This window comes from Pithys albifrons, chromosome 2, assembly GCF_047495875.1.
Source record: "Pithys albifrons albifrons isolate INPA30051 chromosome 2, PitAlb_v1, whole genome shotgun sequence".
Classification (NCBI taxonomy): domain Eukaryota; kingdom Metazoa; phylum Chordata; class Aves; order Passeriformes; family Thamnophilidae; genus Pithys; species Pithys albifrons.
The window spans coordinates 74,993,126-75,011,883 of NC_092459.1; the positions used below are offsets into that span (position 1 = coordinate 74,993,126).

Genomic DNA, 18,758 nt, shown 5'->3' on the forward strand with positions numbered 1-18,758 from the left:
TGTGTGAATTACAGTCATCTGCAGTTGTTAGAAACATGGTTAGATACAGGTTTTAACATAAAGGAATGCTTACGGTGACCACAGTTTTCCCCTTGTGTGCTGTTTACATGTCCATTTCGCTGTCATTGCTGCTTCAACACCCTCTTTGTTTCTTCCCTTTCTTTTCTTTTCCTTTCTTAGTCTGTACCGTTCTTTGAGCCATTGCCCATGTCCTTCCCATGGTTCAGTCCTTTTCACGTTTAGCTGGAATCCTGGGGTAAAACATTTCCATGCAGGAGGAGGAATCGGTCAGTTTCTTAGGTAGGTTTGTCTACTTGCACCTCCAAATTTGGAAGTAGTGCTCTGACTCTGAGGGGAGCGGTCTGGTATTCCTGCACTTGGATAAGGCCTGGTGCGTATGTCCTACGGCAGCCATGGTGCTGTGTGGCAGGATGGGTGGGTGGGCGCACCTCATGTTGCTCTTGCAGGTGAGCAAACCATAGGTATTCTAAGGTTTGCAATCATCACAAGCCAAGGAAAATTACCTACAACATGAAAAAAGTTTCTTCTCCAGTTCTGAGGAAGGTTGTCTTTGAGAAATATAATTTCCCATCAACTCTACCTCTTTTTACCTCACCCATCATCCCTTTGAAAGGTCTATTTGCAGAATGTAGAAGAAGAGACTTGGTGATGACTTCTTCTGGAGCCAGTCGGTGCCTCCCTGAACACTGGCCAAAAGTGATGTGATGGCTCCTTTCTCAACTCCTCCCACAGGCTGGACAGGCTGGCTTTGGTGTCCCTTTGGCCACTCGGGGGGAATGAACACTCAGCCCTCACTATTGGATTTTGCAGACCAGTGTCATGGGGTTCATCCACTTTTTTTTTTCCCCCTAGTGTTGTTTTCGTGTCATGCAGATGTTCATTCCTCCCAAAGAAAGGCGCTGTTGTGTGTGCTCTGCTCCACTGCCACAACACAGGTCAGATGACTTCTTGAGCTCATTTCCTTACTACTGGTACCATGCAGGTTTTTTGGAACATTACCTGTCTTTGTGCACTTCTCCCACAGCCCTGACTTTCCTGCAGGCTTGCAAGTCCCTTTTAATCTGGAAGGGTCCTGCTAGTTGTATCTAATTCTTCCTCAAGGTTCTGTCCTTGGATGGCCTCAGCAAGAGCAACTGAAAAAGCTGAGCTAGAAATAGTCCTGATTTTTGTTAAAAGGAGCTTTGTCATGCTTGAGGACTAAAACCAGAGGGGCTTGAATAGCCAGTCCTGGGAGTTTGGATGTCACAGGAACATTGTTAAGCCCCAGGACTCTTGTTTTAGGAGGGAGCAGGAGTTGTTTCTCTCCTTGCAGCAAGTACTGTTGGAAGGTATGTTTTACTTTGCACCTCACACCTCAAGAGAAAGGTAACAGGCAGTAGGTGCCAGGGCTGTGAGGGAAGCTGAGTCAGATGGAGTTGTGTCAGGCCATACAGCAAAACAGTCAGGAGCCTGGAATTAGATGCATCTCTTTAAGCTCCAGCCCAGCTCCCACTGCTGTGAGCCTCACCTCCTTCTGCTCCCCAGAGTCAGCCAAGGCCAGAAGCTGCACCACCAAAATGCCAAGGTCACTTGTACGTGCAGGTCTGTGACCTGCACATTTTTACACATGTCCAGTGAGCAAGGAGTGGTGTCAGAAACACTGATGCAGAACCTCCTGCTGGCCTTCATAAAGTCCTAATGCCTGTTATTTTGTATTTATTAATTGTTTTATATGTATTTTATGTATCTGCTGGCAGGGCACAAAGAGGGGGCAGGGTGCAGGCTGGACATGTGCTGACACCCGTGTCCTTTTCTTCTTTCCCAAGCCCTTTTTCCAGCCTTCTCAGCTCAGCCTCTGCCTGTGGTGGTGCATGGTTGATGGGCTGCTGGAGAAATGCTGCTTTACAGGAGCAAAGTGATAATTAGCAAATAATGTAGATCCTTATTTCTTAATTTGAGCTACTTGTGGTTGTCCTACCAACCTGCTGCTACACTGAGGTTCCTAAATCACTTCTCCTCATTTGAGATTATTACTTCACTATAAAAAATTTATCATCTCTTAAATGTTGGGGCAGGGTTTGACTGAGTGCTACTTTAAAAATGTGCTATATGGGGAAAGGGAAGCCATGGGCATTTGTGGCAAGAGACCTGGGTTTGTGACTCAATGGTCGTGCTTGTTGTAAAGAACATAAACGGTTTCAACTCAGCCTCTTACAGGACTGATCAGGAAACACAGAGCAGCTATAAACTTTCAGGTTTTTTGAGATACATGCTATAACTTCTCTGGGCCTGCCTTCTTAGTAAAAGGGTGAGTATTTGCCAATTATTAGAGCATGTATAATACTTCTGCCACCTAGTGTCCAGCTCTTGGAAAGCTCAAGGTTTTGGTTTTGAGTTACAAGTTATTTGTTGTTTTCTCTTTAAGTTCTTCTAAATAGGATAAGTGGGGTGGTATAAACTTCACTTCTAGACTTAGGTAGACCTCTGATAGTAACAATTTATAATTGGCATGTTCTACTACTTGAAAGTGTGGGGAATACCAGAGAATAGCATATGTTTATTTCTCATTGTATGTGTATATGGTATTTTGAAGACAAATAAATAAAAAACCATGAGAAGCTTTGACTCAAAATGTTTTTGCAGATTTATGAATTATACAAATGCTCTTACCTGATCTAGTACTTTTAAGGAGTACCAGTGCTAATGAGGATTCATAGACTGGAGTCTTAAATTCTTTAATTTATATTCTAATTATACTACCTAAACAAAAAAATGGAAGCTTTTTTTAGCTGTTGAACTCCTGATATAAAATCAAATGCTTCTGCATGTGTCAATTGTGCCTGTGTGCTTCCCTGCCCTGAGTACGGTTGCCACAGAAAACGCTCAGGTATAAAGTACAAGAGCTTTCAAACCGACTGTGTGTGTGTGTAGGATAAAAGAAGGGGGCTGGTGTTGGTGTTTGAGCCCTGGGACATTGTCCAGTGAATTCTAAAGATGTGTTGGTCTCTTGCGTTGTCCTGGTCCATTGTCTCTCCCTTGCTCTGTGCTGCTCAGGGGTGCCCTGCCCAGGAGAGACCTGGCATGCACCACAGCAGAGGGAGGGTGAAACGCCACAGCAGGCTTGTTAAGGGCATGACAAAGCCACAGTTGTCTCTTGGGTTGTCCCAGTGGAAAGGCACCAATAACAGTTACAAAATTGCATCAACAGACCTAAAAATGGTGTCCCTGTCACCACAGAGATTCTTCTTTATTCTTCTAAAGGTCATTCAAAGGTAATTTAAGGGTCCTTCTTCTATATGGTACCTTTCACAGGATATCCGTTCTGGGATTGAAAGCCACAGAAAAGCATAGATGTCCTGTTTTCACACCCAAGGTTCCTGCCCTTCCTGTACCCAGCTCCAGGGTGGTGGGCTGGCACAATGGAAATGATTGGGTGAGGCTCATGTGTCTGGACATGTGGCTGCAGACATCTGCTGCTACCCAGGCATTCTGCAATATAAAATTAGCCCTGTTTTACATTATAGTGTCACAGTCATATCTGAGCATCTTTGGCTTTATGTAGATTAGCTAGGGGCCAGATACTCATTAATGTAAACTGCTTTCTGGATTACAGCCATGGGAGGAAGGAGATGCTGGTTTGTTTTAGAGCGGTTCCTTTGCCTCTGGAAGATCACAGGTTTCAGAGGGATTTCCGTCTTTTTCTGCCACAGCTTAACAAACACTGAGATTTCATATGAACCTCTGAATGTACAGGACCCAACTGTGTATAAAGATGGGAGACAGTAGAGTCCTCTCAGTTGTTATGATAAACTCAAGTGAAATTCCATAAGGTGTCTTCAGTAAAACCATTTTGAAATCCCTGTCTCTGGTGGGGAAGTTGGTGGCATCCCTAACCTGCTGAAACTCAGCAGCTACATCCCACAGCTCTGCCTCAGGTTAAAGCTCAAAGCTCTCCCTGAGGTCATCAAGAGCTCTGAGAGCTGAACTTGATGCTCCTTTTGGGCAACAGGAAAACACAGAGGCAGCTACAAAGGTGTCTCAACCTTGGCAGCCATTCCCTGACCTGCCTGTGGCTCTGCTTCTTTTCTGATGCTGGTCTCCTTTGCTTTTGGGAGTCACATTTTGCTCTAGGGTGTTACCATGGGGGTTTGCTGATGCAACATCTGAAAATGGAATAACTGGTATATGAGTACATGCTTGTATTTTTTCCTTATTTCCTGTACACTTCCCTCTCTGCTGCCCTGTGCACGCACATGGAGTGTACACATCAAGATGTGGAAAATGAGGTGAGCTGTGAGGTTTGTTTGAGTTTGTGAGTTTGCTCATGGTGAGATACTCACTGTAGTAAAGCCAGTATGTGAATAAAAAAAAAGCAGAAGAGCAATACAGACCAGCAGAGCGACAAGATGAGGAAACAGACTGAATACAGGTAGATATGAAGCAATAACCCAGGGAAAAACAATCCCTGTGTACAGTCTTCAAAATACTGTGATTTTTTTCCAAGAAAATATCAACTCAATGTCTGTCAGTAAGCAAAAAAAGGCAGTCATATGTTAGGAATTATGAAGACTAGGAATAAAGACAAGAATATGCTATATAAATGTCACTGTATGAATCCCTGGGTCACCTGCTTTTGAGTGTGACTCTGATCCCATATCTCAAAAAGGATATAGCGGAACTGGTAAAGGTCCAGAGAAGGGCAGAAAGGGTGACTAAAGGCAGGGAATAGTTTCTCTGTGAAAGGAAACTATGGAAGTCCAGTGGACTGGATAGGGAGGGTTTGATAGAGGTCTACAGAGTTCTGTGTGACATAAAGAATGTGGATATGGAGCAACCATTCACTGTCTCTGGCAAGAGAAAAAGTAGATACCAACCACTGAGACTGGCCATAGCCTGGCTCAGAGCGAGCACCAGGAGCTGATGCCTGCACTGGATGCCAGTGGGTGGAGATGTGGGGAACCCATGGATGCTGTGTGGGCCAAAAGCTGAAGTGGCTTAGGTAGAGCCTGGGCAAGCCCTTGGAGAGTGTGAAAGCCACTGCAGGTTACTGACTTAAAACCCAAACTGAGCTGAGGAAGCCCCTGAGCCCACTTTGGGACCAGGCTCCTTTCAGGTGAGTGCTGTGTTTGCTGGAGGGTGGCCCTGCTGGGAGCTTTGCCCTCCTGCCTCACCATGGGCGAGCACTGAGCAGCCCCTACAGGGCTGAGCACAGCCACTGCAGCCAGGACCCTGCACACCAAGGGAAGCAGCCTGTCCTCTGGGCCAGCTGCTGCTGTTGGTGTTTTCCTCCTTGCTTCCCAGGAGAAGGATGCAGGAGGACTCCTGAAAAGAGACCTGGTTTCCTGCTCAGGCAGCCGCAAACATGAGAAGGGAGGATGTTGGCATAAAGGGCTGTGTCCGTCCTTAGGCTCTCATGCGTTTCAGCTGAGAATAGAGGTTAGATGAGGTTTCCTGGATCACTGAAGCTGAACACTCTCTGATTGAGCCAGCCATGTCTTACACCTTTCACCTCAAGCTCCTCCAGCAAAATGGTTGGGTTTGTCATGCAGGGCTCAGGGCTGGGAAAAGGACAGGGTGAGGGCAGCCTCAGCTCCTAAACACAGCAGGGCATGGCCCTGAGAAGTTATGGAAATCTGGACCATGCATATAGCAACATGCAAGGGAGATCACTTGGGCACACCTCAACACAAAGCTGCTGCTGGATGTGCTTCAGACACAGCTCTATGGTGCAAAAAGGACCATCACAGCAATTCCCTGGCTTGACCTGAGCTCCTGCCTTGCCACAAAACTCACACTGCCTGAGCTAACACAGGTTTTGATGTCAATGTCTTTAAATTGTTTGTCTCTGTTTCCAACAGGCTTGTATTGATTTAGGTTAATTTGGTTACCCAAAAAAGGGTTGTGCTGATTGCTCTAAATGGATTAAATAGTGATTTTAGTTAAACTGATGGCAGGCTTGTGTGTAGACAGGGCCTGGAGCTTTGTAAGCTAATGACTTGGCAGTAATGCAATGAGTTTTTTTAGACAACTGCAACCAAGCTGTTGTTTTAAATGTAAGACCATAAGTGTTACTATTCTAGTAAATGGTCCTCAAATATGATAGTTTTCTGCTAACTGGGGCTTCTTCTGAATCCTGGCAGATTTCTTTGTTAACTTTCAGTTTTCTGATAATAATTTGGCAAGTACATTTACTCCAAATGGAAACATGGGAAATTTCCAATTTTTGGCAAGATTTTCTAATTTTTGATCACCTTCCCAGCCTGCTAATTTTTTCACTTTTTTGACAATGGAAAAAAAGTTTGTCTTCATTTTTGATAAAAGGAAAAATGCAAAGGAGCCCAGCTCCTGCCAACAGCAGGAATGTTTCTTTGCAAGTGAGCCCTGAGAGAAGGACAAGTCCAGAAGCAGCCACTGCTTAATTTTTTCACTCAGAATAAAACAAGGGTGAGATCATCATAGAATCTTGGAGTGGCTTGTATTGGAAGGGACTTTAGCTCTAGGGCATTACAGTTTTTGTGCCAATATCATCTCAATAGGGAAAAATCACTGTATCTCCATAAAGTGTTTCCTGCCTGCCTCTGATCCCACCAGCTGACCTTCTGCCAAGCAAATCTGTCTTCATAGGTCTTTTCTCCACAGAACTACAAATCCCATTTTGATTCATCTGCTTTCTCTGTTGATAGTTTATCTTCAGTTTGGGACTGAAATTTTAAAAGAATGTGACTTCAGACAAAAGAGTCACTGAGCCTTGGTTAGCTTTGATTTGCAAGGAAGCCTACTGAGGCACTGAATAAGCTTCAGCTCTGAAAACAACAGCCCAGGAGGTAGGCTGTGATCCTTTTCTGTCTTAGACAGGTATATAGAACCAGAAAGCTGGTGGCAGGATTGAGAGGAGATGTCAAGCCTCAAAGGACAGAGAGAAGAGGAGGAAAGAAAAACTCAGGGTTACCAGGTGGACAGCAGTTGGAGACCAAGAATCTGAATTACCTAGAGAAATGAGTATGTGGTAACCCAGCATGCACTAAGAAAAAATGTTGGCTGAGGTTTTTATACCACTAGTGCAGGTTGGATCCTGGACTGTTTTCTGCATTCCTGGGTTTTGGAAACTGGATGCCAATAACTTGGAGCACACATAGAAGTGAGGATGTGAGAGAAGGACATGACACAAATCAGGTAAATCAGGGGCTAGAGCTTTTTTGGAGAAGCTGAGTTTCCCAGAAGGAGTAACAAGCTGATTATTTGCCCCAGACACAGGCTAAAGAGATCAAGGGAATCAGCACTGTAAAAGCAAGTGTGTTATGTGTGACTCAACCGCAGCAGCTTGCTGGGAGTGGTGGTCAGGGAGGGGTAGGAAAGGGCGGAAGCACAGCCACGAGGCAGTCCCACAGCCATAAAATTGGAGTCTGCTTGTAACCCCGCAGTAATAAGCACTGTGGAAGCCATCTTCATCTGCAGTGACCACCTCACCAGAGTGATCTGCCAGTGGATGAATGCCTTTTTGCCCCTTTTTCTAACCTGCAGCATGTCCCCAGATGTCTGTGCAACCCCTGGGTCTGCAACTGCACTCATCCCTCTCACAGACATCCTCAAAGTCCATGACCAGGGTGTAATAGCATCACAGGAGCACTAATGAATTGACTTTATATGACGAGAAAGGAGCTGACATTCCACTACACACTTAGGATGTGGATACAGACTATGGCAAAACAGGGGCCTGCATTCACATGCCTCCTGGAACCCCATTCATTCCCTTTCATTACCCAATAAAGCAAACTTCCACAAAAAGCCAGGAACTTTTCCCCATCTTCTATGTGGCTCTACAGCCCCACAGAGCAAGGCTCAGAGGCTGATCATTGAGACATCCTAGTCCAGAGGCTTGGGGATAGAGATATTTGTCAAATAAAAGTTACAGCATCATCTTCTTGCCTTGAACACCTGAATCGTAGGTGAACAAATCTTAACAAAACTGACCAATACATTTGCACAGGGTGGATGGGACAGCTAGACTGAGAATAAGGCCATTTATCCCCTCCTCCCGTTTGCCTTCTGGTGGTGTCTGAGAGCTCCAGAAGACAGCTTCAAAGCTATTCCAGGCTCACAGCAGTAAAAGCTGCCCATGAGGGATGGATGCCCAGCCCTGGAACACAGCCCTCCCTGGTCTGTGAGTTGTAAAATAAACTCCCAGATCGGAACGGCTGGCTTTGGTACAAAAGACTACAAAGCTGACAGTTGGTAAAAGAATATCCTACAAAATCCTTCTTCAGACTTCCCTGAGCCTCTTCCATGAAACAATTAGTGGATGCTCTTGTTTTGAACTCTGTGACTCACTCCTGTAATTCAGTTGTGGCCTGTGATCACTCAGTCGTTTAATGCGTCGCGGGGAAACAGGCAATTGTGAGAATTTCCTTTCTCCCTCCCTCGGCCTCCCGTGGCAGCTCTGCGGCACTTGGTACCGCAGCGCCGTGACCGCAGCCTGGATGCTGCCACCGCGGAGCTGCAGGCTCACCCTTCGGGAACGCTCCCTCGCGGTATCAAGCAGTGGTCAGGGAGGTTTCTCAAAGGAAAAATGCATCTCATTACGTTGGACAGTACTTAATAATCCAGCTGCAAGGGCAGTCCTTTTATCAATGGTCTAGATAGTTACATTGTGGCTTGGCTCTACCAGAGTTTTATTTCTAATTTGGTATCTTCACAGGGGGTACATGTGTGTGCATATTTGTAAAAACACCATAAAAGAAAATAAGACACTATTAAAGTAATTACACTGGCTAATGTCTCCCACATTCTTTTCTATTAACTGTATTTAACTTTGCCAGTCAGCAGTATATTTACTGTTCTGAACTAGTAAATGACTTTTAATCACTGGATTTGTATCACATACATATTCGTGTAATTTTCCAAGTACATGTTAAGTATGAAAGACATTTAACAAATAAACCAAAAGTGCTTTCAAAGATTCCCAGCACCAACTGAATATGGTTGGAGGCTTCTCTGTGCTTACCTTACTTTGGTCATGCTGTGATAATTTTGGCAGCCGAGCAAGGCAAATGCCCTGAATAATTTGCCAAGTATTTCACATCTAAAAGAGAACTGAAAACTGAAAACTGTAAAATTCCTCCTACTGGCACCACATATCAGAAGCCCTGCCCTGTGTCTGCTGAACAGTGCTGTAAGTTTGTCATGAGAAAAAGAAAATTTCATTCTCTGGCTGCTGACAACCAGGTGCTAAATTTCTGCTGTTAGCAGGAGTGGCAGAAGGGGCCATTTCAGGAGTGACCCTGACAGAGCAAACTGCAATGTCCTTCATGCAGGGCTCCCTCCAGGCCAGTGACTCCGGTGGCCACAGGCAGCTGCTGGTCATCTGCCAGCATACAGGGATGAGGGCTGCTCCACGTAATGCTCTGGCTTCTCACTTCTTCTCTTTTTGACCTCTCAGACCCTTTCGCCCCTTTTAGTCTCTCTGTTATTTCCCTTTCACCAGTTTCTTTCTCTTCTACCACTCATGTTCACTCCTTTCCACTTCTTCCCCTTTTCCTGTTTTAGCTTCCCTATTTCTCTTGCTTTGCCCTCTTGTTTCCTGCCAAGTGATAATGCTATCGCTTTCTCCCTTTCTGGTTATTTTCCCAAGGGCTGAATCACAGCAGTTCTGTTCGCATGGCCATTTGTGTATGCCAGAGTTGTCTCCCACAGTCTTGTGTTCTAAGGTGAGGAAGGTGACCTTCCTTCGTTCCCTCTGCAGTCAATTGGAAGCCTCCAGGAGGTGACTCAGATTTAAGGCTGTTTTAAGACTTTGTGAAGACGGACCTCCTGCCATAATCTTCCAGTAAGACAGACAAATATCCTAACTTATGAGCTTGGAATTAGGGACTCAAGTTATTTAGTAAAAATCCTGCTTTTGCACAGTCTTTGGCACATGTCAGATGAATGGGGAGCACAAATAAGACTATCTCCCCTCTAACCAACATTGCCCTTCCAGATACCAGGCTTCTGCCCACACCCTGGCAGTCAGCACAAGCTGCACTGGAGCACAGCAGCTGACAGAGCCTTGCAACAACCTTTCTGCCACAGACAAAGCATTTCGTCGGATTTTAAAAAGCCAAGCAAGCATTTTCCCTCCTATTCCTTTTTTCACTCTCAAATAATTATCACACAAGGAATAAGGAAATGAAAGTGAAAAAGGAAACAAAACTTTCACTCTCACCCAGCCATTTAAAAGCAGGCATCCACAGTTTCCATGTCTTTCATTTTACCGGGAGAATGTTTCCCAGGGGCTAACTTCGACATTTTGAATGGAACCACGTTTAGCCGTTTCCGTAGCAAATCACACAGCAACCATGAACTGCAAATGCAGCCTTATCTCCACCCAGACATTTGTTCCCAAAGAGATTTTTCCAGTTCTCTGTGATCAGACCAAGAAAATATGGGTCACATTAAAACAACCCTCCTAGAACTTTTCAGTAGGCACATTCTGTTGCATACTGAGGTTGTTGACAAGCTGTTACATGGTAAAGGTCTGTTTTCTCTGTAGAAATCTGGTCCCACGATCGGCGTGTGAGATTCTGTCACTGGTTTTCCTAGGATTTCACCTCCAGTGCAGTCACAGCATGCTGATCCAGGAATGCAAAAAATTGTGGAATTTTGATGCTCCCTCCCTTTCCCTGTCTATCTCTGCCCTGCATTCCCTTTTAAACACTTGTGGGCAGAGGAGGGATGACTGCTCTCCCCATGAACATCTCTTCTCCCAGGACAGGCTCAGAAGGACGCTTTGCCACACTTAATCTTTCTCTGCAGATCACTGGTGGAGGGAAAACTGTGTTCATGTCCCCCTATTCTTTGGCCCAGATAGCTCTTGGGAGTATTTTTTGCTGATGTTATTACTGAGTGCAGGACATGATATAACAAACATTTCCTTGGCCTTGTGTCTCACCAAGGTGGCTGCTGCAGCAATGTTTCCTACAGCTCATTCTCTGCCCCCCAACTGCTGTTGTGTGTGCATCTGACCTGGTGGCTTTGATAATCAAATTTTTAATAGCCTGTTAAATAAATTGCTGGCACTCAGCCACTGGCAAGCTTTAAAGCTGGCTGAATAATTGGAATAATAATTCACTCATATTGAGTGTGGTCCACTTAGAGCTGGTGCTTATTTCCTGAATGGAAATTAATCTCTTCTAAGGATTTGGTTTAGATTACTTCACTGCATGGTTTACTTCAGCCTTATAATTTTACCACTGATACATAAATAGGTTCACAAATAGAGCAATAGAGCCTTTGCTGTGCTCGGAGATAATGCTGTGCACTAATGTAAATCATAAATGTAGAGTTAGAAAATGTAACAAGCCCAGCTGGCAAACTTCCATGTATTATCTCACAATAATTGTTTCCAGCCAGTGGAGATTTTTTGTGCAGCAGGAGACAGGTTATTTATATTGTATATTTAGCCTAAAACTATAATAACATCCTCTGGCAAAGGTACTCTCTGATGGTGTCTGAAATGGAACCAGCTTTCCTCTTTCCAGGCATTAATAAATGAAAAAATTGTGTCATCTCAAGGCATTTCCTGAATTGGAGAATAAAATGAGGAGGATTTTTAATTCACATAGTTTACTTCTTAAAAAGTAAATCTATTTTTGACAACCAAGTTTCCTAGAATTGTTATGTGTGGTTTGCATCACCAACCAGAGAAATATTTCCTTTGCCATTCTAATTAAGCAGAAACAACAGTACCACTAGCAGGACTGGCTCCTGGCTTAGAACAGTCAGGAAAATATCTGTGATCAGGCAAGGCATGTGAAGATCATGGAAGAGCGTATATTTTTTCCTGTTTCCTCAGAAATGCCTGGATGCCTGTTACATTGCCCATATGCACATTCTCAGGGAAATCCTACAGTAGTGAGGACGTGAAGCCAATGATTAGGAAGACTAATAAGAGTATGTTTTAGAAATCTTAGGCAGAGACAAATCTTAGTGATGGGTCATGCTGGCTACTCAATGTAGCTGTTCCATCTGCTGGTGATGACAAAGAAAGAGTGTTGTGGTTTAACCCCAGCTGGCAAGTAAGTCTCTCACACCTGCTCGCTCACTCTGCTCTGGTGAGATCGAGAGAGAATCAAAGAGAAGTAAGAAAACTTGTGGCTTGACATAAAGGCAGTATAGCAGTTAAAGCAAAAGCTGTGCACCCAACCGAAGGAAACCAAGGACTTCATTCACTGCTCTCCATAGGCAGGTGTTCAGCCATCCCCAGGGCAGCAGGGCTTCATCACCCATAATGGGGACCAGGGAAGACCAGCACCATCACTCAATGTTCTCCCCTTCCTTCTTCCCCCTGCTCAGTTTTATATGCTGAGTGTGATGCCATGTGATATGGGATATTCTTTGGGTCAGCTGGGGGCAGTTGTCTTGACTGTGTCCCCTCCCAACTTTGTGTGCACCCTCAGGCTATTTGCTAGTGGGGTGGTGTGAGAGGACTTGACTCTGTATAAGGACTTCTTAGCAATAACTAAAGCATCCCTGTGTTATCAACATAATTTCCAGCACAAATACAAAGCAAAGCCCCATACCATCTACCATGAAGAAAATTAACTTTATCTCAGCAAAGCCCAGCACAAACAGAAAGCAGGAGGATGGTACACAGGACGTAGGAAAATATCTCGGGTGCCTTCCAGTCCTTTGGTAACTTGGGAAGATGTCATCAATATTAAGAAATTGGTTGATCTGGGTTGCCTGCTCCCTGCCCAGTCTCACATCTTGGCCAAAAAATTCTCTAACCCAGTGTTTGGATTAGGTGACAATTGAGTCCCAGCACAACCCCAGTAATGGTGACTAGCCTCAGGGAACTCTAGGTAGGCCAGCTTAATTTCTGCCCTCAACAAAGTCACTAAAAATAAATTTATTACTGGTAAAGAATCCAATCAATTGTAAACTGAAGGTGCTGATGTAGTAAATGTGGAAGACAGTAATGAAAACAAGATTTATCAGGCCTGAGTCTCATATTGTTGATGAGAGCTCAAGGTTGGTAGATATGGACCATCATAAATGTAAGAGTTTTCTGTCAGTTATTTGAACAAGTATCACACAACAGCTTGATTTTTTTTAAGAAAAGGTAGAATGGTGTAAGAACGAAATATTCAATGGTATGAGACCTGCTGGATTGAAAAGGTACAGCTGTTCGAGAACTGCTAAGGAATGGGAAATAGTGTAGTGAAGTCTGTATAGAGCAGTAGAAGACGTATTGATGTTCAATGTTTTCATCAAGATCTGAAAGTGATCATAACATTTCTGCTAAGAAACTGTATAGTGTGAACACTGGCCGGGTAGGAATAAAGATGAAAAGAAGAGTCACCTAGAGGGGCCAGGATTGCTCAGTGGAGAGCCCATCCAGCCAAGTGCAGTCTCAAGGTATATTTCTAAATTAGTTATCTAAAAAGGGGGTAATAGAAGCTTACAGGAGATGAGTTTCAGGAAGCAAGTAGTGACTGAAATACTTTGGAAAGGTCAGAACAGAGTAGTAATTCAGTAGTAGCTCCCAGTGTGATGGGAGAAAAGGTGTGGACTGTCTCTGGATATAGGATTGGTGAGAAGTGGGAAATTATCAAAAGCTCCACATGAAACCTTTACTGGAATATACATCCTGCTGAAATGTTCCCACTCAAAAAGAACACCGAAGGCACATCAAAGAATTGATGAAACAATTCAAGAACAGGAAAAAAGAGCCTTTTCATCAGCTGCTGTAGAGTTCACCTTATTTCATTTATTCAAAGGAAGAAGATATCAGTCTTCATCACCCAGGATGTAAATTCTTATATTAGGGTAAAATGCCAGGGTGCGATTCAATTACCCAAACACAGTCACTTGCAGCATGTTGGATGACCGATGTGCGACTCCTCCTTTTGGGCAAGGGGAAAGCTGAGATAAACTCTAAGCCCTGCTCAATCCTGCATATGGGAGTCTGCTGGATACACCACAAGCTCAGAGTTAGGCATGGTGTACCACCCTGTACTAAGCCCTTCAGTCTTCTCATGTCAGTGTGCTCCCCCAGCTGCTCTGCAAGCTCTGCAGGTAACAGAAGAGTTGTTTTAACAGAGCAGCAACTCCCCCACCCCTGCAATTACTGCTAACAATCACATGCAATTAGATCTGCAGTTCCTGATATAAACTCCAAAGACATTCTCAGCATTGACATACATGGATCAAGAATCTATAATTCTATGAAGTTGAAGCTGAAGCTATACTCCATCCTCCAACTGGAGATCCAATGCACTGGGCTTTCAATCCCCAGATGGCAATCCTGCTCTAGCACCCCTTGGATTTCTGGCATGCAGGGAACATGCTTTACATATTTGCACTTTTAATATCATTTATTCCTACTTAAGACATCATTTAAATGATTCTACAGTTATAAGGTATATTGGCGTGAAAATGGGAAAAATTAAGGCAGCAGGAACTCATTACTAAAGCTAACATGCTTAAATGCTCTTCATGGCTGTCTACACAAGCAGCTCTGAGAGCCCACACACAGCCCAGGGCAGTCCCTTCCCATGGCAGCCATGGTGACCAGCTGTGGGCAAGTCATAGCATCATTCCTCAGCCAGTATTGTTACCTGGATCACAGCATCAGGAGGTCACTCAATAGCACTGATGCAGTCAGGCAGGGAGTGATAGGAGTGTAGGAAAGTCAGCAAGAGCAGCTGTGTCCCAGTGCTGCAGGATGGTGGCATAAGCTATCGCCACAGCTCTGTGATGGTGGGAGGCACTCGTGAGGGACTCTGTGCCAGAGTCACTGCGACTGCACAGATGCCAGACCTTCCTCCCTGTGGGATCCACTCAATCCACACAGGAAAATGGTTGAATACAATGACCATCTTATGGGTATAAGATGACATGTTAAAGGAGTAAGGTCTATTTAAATGAATGCTACAGCCAAATAATGTCAAGTTCAAATCCAAATACACATACGTTGTGAAAAACCCCCACCATAATAATGACAATTCAATAGAAAATAATGCCATATCCAGATGTAAAAAAAATAAATGCAGGAATGTTTGTTTACTTAGTGACTGTACTGTAATCTTTAAATTCCAGCCTGTGACAAGCAGTAGATACTGAGGAGTGTGAGAAATAAATGTGAGCAAATTTGGGATTTGGAGGGATTAGTTCAGTAAAAAGGACAGTTGCTTACTCTGCTTTTTAAACCACCAGTGTTCCTGTTTCTCACAGTATTGTTCTTAGTTGATCAATTGACTTAGAATTGTGGCTGGTTCACACTGTTATGACTACAATGCATTTTTAAAGCCTGGAGAACAGCAATATGAATACCCAGCTTGTTTGCTAGTGATCAGGTATCTCTAGGGAATCTAATTATTTCCTTAGACTAAATTAAGTTTATGGGAAGCCATTCAATCAAAATAAACATCAAAAGGCTTAACTCTTTTGACTTGTATATCCACTGGATTAGGACTTCAAACATTTTGATTTATCCATAATATATCTTTGTTCATCCCTTAAATATTTTGAACTGAGTGATAATGAGCTATCATCTTTGCTCTTGTTTTGAAGACTACCCTGACACCAGCTGAGGCATTATGTTTGGAACGGGATCAGAAAGTGGTGCCAGTAAAGTCAAACAGCTCCTCTGTTACAGTTGTGGATGAAAAATGAAAAAGGTGATTATGGAAGTCCAACATATCTAGGATTTCCTCATTCTTGTGCTAGGGAAAACCTGATTTTATTTATTTATTATTTATTTTATTTATTTATTATTTAGTACTGAAACAGAAAAGGTCTCTAGTGTAGCAGTGATGGGGCGAAGAGTGAAAAACAAAGATGAATGCAAGAAGAAGAAAAGCAGATTTTGCAGCTGAGCTATGAGACAAACCAGAGGTCATAAGGGACAGAGCTACAGAAAATCTGTTCACTACGGCAGCAGGTGCAGGGGGGAGCTCTCATACACTGATGTCAATTAGAAGCAAAGGTACCACACAAAGAAGCAGCTATGTGTAGACAGTGAGAGGCTGAGAGGCCAAGACAAGCAGTAGAAAACAAGGATCAATTTGGAGCTTGCATGAGGGCTCAGGAAGTTGTTTGAGAAGGAAAGAGGCAGCAGCACTGCCTTCGATACAGAGAGAGTTTGTTAAAATTTGGTGGGATTTCTGAAGCAGCATGTAATGCTGTAGCTTCACAGTTGCTTTCAACTGGAGAAAAGTTTTTGGTTAAAAATAAAGGTTTAAACCCACATCTGTTCCTAGTTTATCGCAGAGCCAGAGAAACTCTCCTGCCAGCACAAAGCAGGCAGTAGCATGGGGGAAGGGAAGGAAGGAAGAACTGGAGAAGAAGTAGTGGAGGGAGCAGACAAGACCATTTCTTTTGGCAGCTGTGTCTGTATATGCCATTATAATGAAAACTGGAAATTAAGAAATAGCAAAATGCTCCAGCTCCCTCACGACTAACCTGAACTAGAAGATAGACTTCTAGTATCCATTGTTAGGTATGCTCTTCTGTGTAGTATCTTACACCATCCATCTCAATCTAAATACCAGACTACCGCCTAAAAGTGCACTAGGAGGGCAAACTGTAGGGGGGTAGATTTCTTTGTAAGCTCTTGATGTCTTACCATGTCATTTGGAGCAGATCTTACATGAAGAGCACAATTCAAACAGCTTAAAACTCAACAGTACTATTTTCACCTACAAGTATTTGCTTCAGAAGTCTACCTGCTTCCTGCACCTCTTTCTCCAGGTATGCTTAAGGTCTTCAGTAAAAACTATCTGCTATCTCCCTCTATCTCCTTTCCAATGGTCTGACAATGAAACAAGCATTATGGCCCAAAAGTACTGCTTTTCTGGATAAAGGAACAGACTGGCATGTTCTGTGTACACACACACACACACACATACATTCACACACACTCCTGATTATCTTCCGGGTTAACGAATTACGGACTGCTGAATATTCTAGGAGGTAAGGCAAACTCACCTGAAACAGGAGTGATGAAGTCTGGGATAAACTTTAGCTCTGGAGTAGATTCAGATTCAGAGCAAATGCAAAGAACTCACTATCTTTCTGAGTACAAATCATGCTGTGCTTCTTTTGAATATTCTTTTAAAGAATAGGTAGCTTTGGATTGACTAGTGTCTCTTGAACCTCTACTGTTCAGCATAGAAGCAGCTGAAACAAGTCTGCTGCTGATGCTGAGTTATTTGAGGCAGCATGAACAAGAACTGGCTGCAAAGAACTGCGGAAGGATCTTGTGAGGTTGAATGACTGAGCAATGAAACAGCAGGTGAAATTTACTCTTATAAATTGAAATTTACTCGTATAATTGAAATTTACTCTTATAAATTGAAATTTACTGATATAAATTGAATTGACACCTACCAGGAAGAAAAATCCTATCCTCATGTAAGTTAGAAAGCTCTGAGATGATCACTGCCACGGAGAAGGAAACTGTGGCATTGGTTGCATATCAGAAAATGTAAGTTAAGTATGTGGCAGTGCTCAGACAATCAAATGTTGCAGACCATTGATAAAGTAACACCAAACACAATAGGAAACATGAAGATGTCACTGCAGGAATCCATAGATAACCTGCACCCTTACTTAGCCCTCTCATTCCCAAAAAGTAGAAACAGAAAAAAATTAGAGTGGAGAGAAAAAGATCATCAAAATTTTGGAGCAGCTTTTGTACAAGATCACTCTTATTGGCTGTGTAGTTTGGAGAAGGGATTACATGATGTGTTAACACATCGGAAATCACCAGAGGCACAGACACAGTTGGAAAAACCTGTTTCTTCAAGCACGAAAATCAAACAGCTCTCAGAGGCAAGGAACCATAGCCACACTGAGAGCATGTATCAGGAGCTGGTGCCTTGTGCAGCAGGTAGACCTGGGGAACCCTCACCCACAGATGCTGTGTGGGCCAAAAACTGAAGTGGGTTCAAGGCGGGGCTTGGGCAAGCCCTTGGAGGTTATGAGAGTCACTGCAGGTTTTTGACTCAACAAATGAAACTGAACTGAGAAAACCCCTGACCAGATATTGGTCAGAGGGTGGGAGAGCCCAAAGGGGAAGTGGTCTGTGTGCTGCCTTGTTCCTGCTCTTGCTGAGACAACTGCTCAGGCTTTGAGCTGGAGGCAAGGCTGTGCTAGATGGGCCCTTTGTCTGCACCCGTATGCTGCCCTTTTACAACAAATTTCTGTCTGACTGATGGGAGCCAACACTGACATCATCTGAATCAGATGTATAGCAGCAAGGCTGAAGGAAGAAGAAGGAGGATGTGGGGCTATTTTTGGCCTGTGAGGCCCAGCTGCTTGCTATCTCCTCTCACAAGTCAGGAAGGGCACAGACTGGAGCAGGAGGTCAAAACTCCTTTAGCATGTCCTGTATTTCTTAGTAAATGGACTGAAACCAGACATCAGTAAGCTGAGAGTTGTTAGATAAACCTGGGCATTTTTTAAGTAACTTTTCTGAATGTTGTGAAAACTTCTTTATGCACAGGATGCTATATTTAACATACAGTTGCATTTCCTGCATCTGAGAAGGCAAGACCATTCTTGAGGACTAGGACAGAGGTCATCTTGAAAAATGCTGATTTCATGTACATGGTTAATATAGTGGATACAATGATCTATGATTGAAGCAGGTACTACTTTAGCAAAGTTAATAAAAGCTGTAGTCGGTGGACATTCATAATCTTATGGATAACAATAGAAATAAAACTGTTGGCAGAGAAATACTAGGGGTAACAAAATGTGATGCATGTGTTAAC

General features: G+C 43.6%; 1 protein-coding gene across 1 annotated transcript in view; it reads left to right on the forward strand.

The window, feature by feature from the left end:
• The first annotated feature begins 877 nt into the window (after positions 1–877).
• DISC1 (DISC1 scaffold protein) overlaps positions 878–18,758 on the forward strand; it is a 214,490-nt gene continuing 196,609 nt past the window's right edge. The window contains exon 1 of the mRNA XM_071549549.1: positions 878–956. The gene's annotated coding sequence lies outside the window, so the exon portion shown is untranslated. The remainder of the gene's footprint in view (positions 957–18,758) is intronic.